Source organism: Lepidothrix coronata, unplaced genomic scaffold (genome assembly GCF_001604755.1).
Source record: "Lepidothrix coronata isolate B3197 unplaced genomic scaffold, Lepidothrix_coronata-1.0 Scaffold50, whole genome shotgun sequence".
Taxonomy (NCBI): Eukaryota; Metazoa; Chordata; class Aves; order Passeriformes; family Pipridae; genus Lepidothrix; species Lepidothrix coronata.
In genome coordinates this window covers 1,626,196-1,632,195 of record NW_016690230.1, presented here as the reverse complement: position 1 = coordinate 1,632,195, position 6,000 = coordinate 1,626,196, and the positions used below count along the sequence as shown (strand labels likewise).

At 43.1% G+C, this 6,000-nt stretch overlaps 1 protein-coding gene across 4 annotated transcripts in view; it reads left to right on the top strand.

Moving 5' to 3' along the window:
* The first annotated feature begins 617 nt into the window (after positions 1–617).
* Positions 618–6,000, top strand: part of DIAPH3 (diaphanous related formin 3) — a 210,095-nt gene continuing 204,712 nt past the window's right edge. The window contains exon 1 of one of the 4 annotated variants that reach the window (XM_017815370.1): positions 618–1,634. The gene's annotated coding sequence lies outside the window, so the exon portion shown is untranslated. Of the gene's footprint in view, positions 1,635–5,564; positions 5,652–6,000 lie in introns of those variants that run through there. The other 3 variants (XM_017815368.1, XM_017815367.1, XM_017815369.1) reach the window with 3 other exon arrangements.

Below are 6,000 nucleotides of genomic sequence, written 5' to 3'. Positions count from 1 at the left end.
ACTCCCACTGAAAAAGTCATTTCAGCTTGAGTCCTTTACTTACATGTTTTCTAAATGCCTGGAAATTACTGCCATGCAAAACTGAAAAAGAGCCCTGATGTCCTTTGTGTTTCTCTAAAACCCAAGTATTTTTTATAACTGTTGCAAGGAACATATTGCATTGGCACTTAACACTGATAACATTGTGCAAGTGTGACTGTCCAAGACACCTAGCATAAAGAATAGAGATCAAAGTCAAGAAGATTCCGGTTTCCAAAAGTATTTCTCTCGGTAGCGAAATGAATTGCAAAAAATATGATCATAACACTTTTCTGAAATATGACCATAATACTTCTTTTTATATAAGAAAGGGAAGAAAAGAACTGTTTTCAGAAGACTCTAGTTCAGAGATTTTTAAGAAACAAGAAATGTATGTGCCAAGAGTCTGACTAGTTGAACTTTACCAACTCTGTGATCCAAATGGCACAAAGCTGCTTGTCTCTACAGACAAGCCATTCAACATACCAGGCAAGACAGCATTTTCTTTAATTATCTGTCCTGTCGTAAGTCCCTCCCTACTTCCTGCATAGAGTTTTAGCTATTGATTTTCATTTTCCCTAGTCTATGCCACAAACAGATAGCAGAGTCAACATATTCTACCATAGTGACATTGACACTGACTAAATGACAATCGAGTGATGTTCAAAAAGCCAAAATAATTCTGTTTGTCTTACAGGAAAAAAAACTATAGCAAATTTTCTTCCATAAAACTTTATTACTTGAAGAGAGTATGAATTTTCTCATAACTGTAACATAAATTTGTTCATTTATTGGTATGATGAACTTGCCAACAGACAGGTTCCTTAATAAAGTTAATAGGTTAGACTAGATGAATTATTTGAGGTTTTATCAACCCATTATCGTAATAATGGAATAATATGTTTTGTGAGCCACCCATGCTGTGAAAATTAAGTAACATCTTATCCATAGGTTACATTTAATGATATTACATTGCAATACATTTAAATTATTAATGACCACTGTTGCAATATAAAAATACAACGCTTAAAGGTTTCCTTAGTGTAAGGGGGGTACTTTTGAATTAGATGATCAATGGAGCATAGAGGTGTGAGAAAGGAATCATATTAGGATGTGAAACCAGCCAGAGTATGGTACAATGTAACTTCATAGCACAAGCTAATTGTAAGGTCCATTGTGCTTTTTAGCAAGTCAGCTTGATATCCGCTATTATCAGAGCTGAGTTCTTCCTTGGTTTTGCTACATATTGCAAGATAGATACATCTACCCTTGAAACACAATGGTAGAGGTCATACATAGGGGTGAGAAAGATGATGATGGGAGGAAGATTATGTGGGCAGGGGTCGCTCGCCCCTTGCCCTACAAGTAGGGCATGCGCAGACTGTTGCCATGAGGTAACGATTAGGCGGTGTTTGGCTGCCATTCAGGCATCACCTTATACTGCGTACTGGCCCTACGTAGTGTAATGTGGAACTGATAAAAATGGGGTGTCAGAGCTGCTGAGCCGAGCGATACTCATCCTACCACCGAGACTGTGTTGCTCCGCGGGGACACCCGCTAAGCCTGGGCACCGACCAGCTGCTGCAGATCCTGACAGCCCTGGCCTGTCTGTGTGGGTAAGCACAGTTTATTGATAGGAAGCAACTGAGAGAACAAACTTTTTAATATCCTTTTAGTGTTCCTTTAATTCTCCTTTTATTATTGAATATTGTTCATAGTATTTCCCTTTAAGTTCCCTTTTTACTAACTAATATAGTGTTAATAGTTATCCATAATATTGTGTTAAGATCCCTTTTTTTTTGGTATCCCTTTTCACTAGTTAATACTGTATTAAATGCTGTTCGTAGTATTTGTTTTAATGCCACCCGATAAGGTAGTTATTTTGTATCCTTTCTTTTAGTTTTTAATTCCTCTTGCTAAGTTTATTATTATTATTTTTATTCTCACTGTAATAAAAGATATTTTGTGTGTTTGAATATTTCTGGCACTTGTCTTTATTCCGGACATGTATCCAAATGAACTGTTACACTTAGATAAAACAGCATCATTTGCCTCTATAAGACATGAAGACTGGCCATGTTTTTCCAATGTAATTTTTATTGGCGTTGTGAGTTACACCATCTTGGTGTAACTCCTGTATTAACTGTTTGAATAAGACACTGGGAAAGGTATAAAATACATGCTGAACTGGTATAACTTAAAAATAGCTATGCAAGTTTGAGGGATTTGGGTTAGGATGGCCTGTTTGCTGCTTTTCACAGGAGAAAGAAGAAGCCATTTTCCTGAAAAGACATGTCTGTTTGTCATTTCCTTGCTTCTGCCAAGCCATAGGAACTGTGGCTCTGGAAGGTTTTCCTTGTTATCATACTTAAATAGTGTTAGTATTAAACTTGTATCCTTGCTTTATAAAAACAACAACATTGCTGACAAAATCCTTCATAACTTTAGTTACAGTTTAAGAGGATGAACCTAATGAAAGAACAGTTAATTGACTGTTCTATTTTCATCTTATAGGAAAGAATCAGGTGTCTCCAAATGAAATATGGAGAACTGCCTAAACTCAGTCAAATGCCAGCTTTGAAACACTTTGCACAGGAATTTATTTGAAAAACTGTGTCCCTGGAACAATGAATATTAGGAAGGCTTTTTTTTTTTTAAGACTTGAGTTACAGTATATTAAAAAAACCCAACAGATGGAACAGAATGTTAAAAGCCTAAATAAATCCATCAATCTAAAGTTTTGCAAATATTCATGGTTAACTTTATGCACTTACTGTCTCAGACTTTTATAACTGAAAATTTCTCATTCCAGAACAAAAATAATGCAAAATGGCCAAGCTATTTGCATGCCCTGGACAGTATGCATGCTAAGTAGAATCTCTGCACAATTTTAGTATTACTGATGCATTTCTTTCTCAAAATTTTTTCCTCAGTCATGATTAATCTTGGCCAGCTAAACTGTTGCCAGAGTGTATTTGTTCTGTGGAGCACCTAACAAGCGCAAGAGGGGTAGTATAAAATAATAATTGATCAAAAGTACTAACATTTACTTTTGGCTTAGTAAAACTGTCTGATAAATTATTCCCTTTAGTGTTTCTCTGTTATTGCAACACAGTACCTTGAAAGTGATATATTGGCACAAGCCATTGTATTCTACCACAGTGCAATTAGGAGGCCCATTTAAACAGCTTTATCATATGCACACATAGGCTGATTAATTTTCTAATCAAATGTTCCAGGAAATCATTAACCATGACATTAAACAGTGTTCTGCTAATTATACTCTCCATGAAGAATTCCAATATAAATTTACAAAACATCTATAGAAAGCTGCCAAAGGATGAATAGTTTAATGTATACAAATAATTACAGCATCTACTCTGCATAGTGCCAGAGCTCCCTTGTGTTAAAACCCAGCCTTACAAAGGTCCAGTTTGGGGCTGAATTCTGCTGTTTCGCCAGAGCTCTGTGTACTGGCAGACGTTACATTTTGTATGTCACCGCCTGTGTAAGTCATGATGAAGGAATGAGATTTTTTCATTCTTTTGAAGTCATTGCATTTGGAATAATAGCCCATAAGATTATATGGAAAAGTGAACGCAATTGTTGGGGGGAGCATTTTATTTTCAGTGCATTCAAGGCAGCAGAAAATGATAAAAATAATATGGAAACATGAATATCTTTCTTACTGAATGACAGAAGAGAAAGGAAACTTTTTCTGCTTTAGAAAATACTCTAGAGATATGAATGCTGAGTGTTAGCCTTCCATTTCTTAATGATTCCTAACACCATGATTTGGAAAGAGTTTTCCCTACATAAGTCTCTGGTTTGCATCATTATTCTAACTACTCTTAATTTAAAATAAAGATAAATGCAAGGTATTGTATGTAGTAATGAGAATTCAATTGTTTTGCCAAACATACGCAATTTGACAGTTTATAGCATAATGAAATCTTTATTTATGTATTTTCCCATAAACCAGAGTCTTGGAGGTCTTTCAGTGATGGAAAACAACAGGTTGAATTAAACAAATGCAGAATGTTCATACACATGTTCTTTTTGCCATGGCAGCACAGCCAGGGCATCATGTGACCATCACAAAACAAAAACCTGGCCTGAGAAGGATGATGGAAACACTGCCATTGTTTTGGATAGGGACTATGTCTCTTCTGTGTTATTTTGCTTTTTTAATCCAATACCACCAAGATGGTATAAAAGTAATATTAGAAATATTATTTATATATTTTACATATGTATACATATATCGTTCTCTACCTGAAAGGAGATGGTAGTGAGATGGAGGTCGGTCTCTTCTACACTGTGCCTGCATTGAGAGGACCAGAGGAAATGGCCTTAAGCTGTGACAGGGATGATTTGGATTAGATACTAGAAATAATTTTTTCCCTGTTTGGGGGGGTCAGACTCTGGAATAGGTTGCCCAAGGAAGTGATGAAGTCACCATCCCTGGAGGTGTTTAAGGGGCACCTGGATCTGGTGCTGGGTGTTTTAGGGGTTACAGTGGCAGTGTTGGGGGGACGCTTGGACTGGATGATCTTAAAGGTCTCTTTCAACCCTGATGATTCTATGATTCCATACAATAATGTATATTTACCTATAAAAATCAGCGCTCTAATTATATAAGAAGTTTATACAGAAATAGACGAACCACTGTCAAACAGCGGCTCGAGGTATGAAATCGGAATTTTTAACAAAATTAGGAGTTGAAAATTGGCATCCTAGGCCAAACAGGGCAGGGACACGCCTCGCGTTCAGATCCTGCAGAAGAAAAGGCAGCATGTGAGAGGTAAGGAAATACAATCTTCCTTCCAGGGTTATGTGTGTGAAAGTGTATCTTAACGCCTTAGACGGAGGCGGCTGTACCTCAAAGCAGGGCGATTTTCCCATCTCTCGCCGGCACTGTCACAGAGCTGACGGGGGACCACTCCCATCCCGCTCCCGGCTCTGTTCCCGGCCCTTGCAGTCCGGGGTCCGGGGGCGCGCGAGCTCTCGGGGGCGGGCGGTGCCCAGAACTCCCGGCCCGCGCCGCGAGCCGCTGATCCGCCGGAGGTTGGCGCGAGCGCAGCCAACCGGGAGGCGCCGCTCCCGCCCCTGCGCGGCGGATTGGCCGTGCCGGGGCCGCGGGGGCGGTGCCGGCGGTGGCGGGAAGGTTCGGACGGCGGGACATTCCCGGGCTGCGCCAGCCGCGGCCGTTGGGAGCGCGCGCCCCTATCCCTGCCCGTGCTCCGGCCAGGTGTGTCGGGATTAGGGGCTGCTCCTCGCTAAATCCCTTGCTGCGCTGAGGCGGCGGCTTTAGCGCTGAGCCCCCCTCCTCCCCCCGCGGCGCCCTGCCTGGCCGAGCCCAGCTAAGCCGCACTAATCGCAGGCGCCCAGCTCGGCCGGGGCCGCCGGGCCTGGGCCCGATCGCGGGGCAGCGCTCCCCCGCACCCCCCGCATCCATCTCCCCTCCTTGCCCGGGCGCGGCCATGGAGCCGCCGCGGCCCCGTTACTGCGGCCCGTCCTCGCCGCCGGGTCGCGGCGGGCGGGAGAACAAGGGGCTCCGTAGGAAGGGCCCGCCGGGCACTGGGAGCGCCGGCGGCCCCGAGGAGGCGGCGGACGGCAGGAAGCCCAAATTCGTAAGTACCAGCCGTCCCGATCCGCCCCCTGCCCCGCGGAGGTGTGGGGCCTGCCGGCCGCCCGGCCCGGCTCCGTGGGGCCCCTCCCTGCCCGGCCTGTGCCGGGGGGCCCGGTCGTGCTGCGACACCACCACCCCGGGCTGGTCACTGCCCGGAGCCCCCGAGAGACCGGCGGGCGGGGTGGGAGTGTATAGTGAAATACTGAATCTTTGACTTTTAAGGGACATAGTAAAGCTCTCCTCCCTAGCCTTCCTTTTACAAGCTTTTGGCTGGCACACCAAGGAATGGTGGAACTCGAAATGGCTAATAATTGTCTTCAAGATAATGTGTCTGCAAGATGTACTCTAAC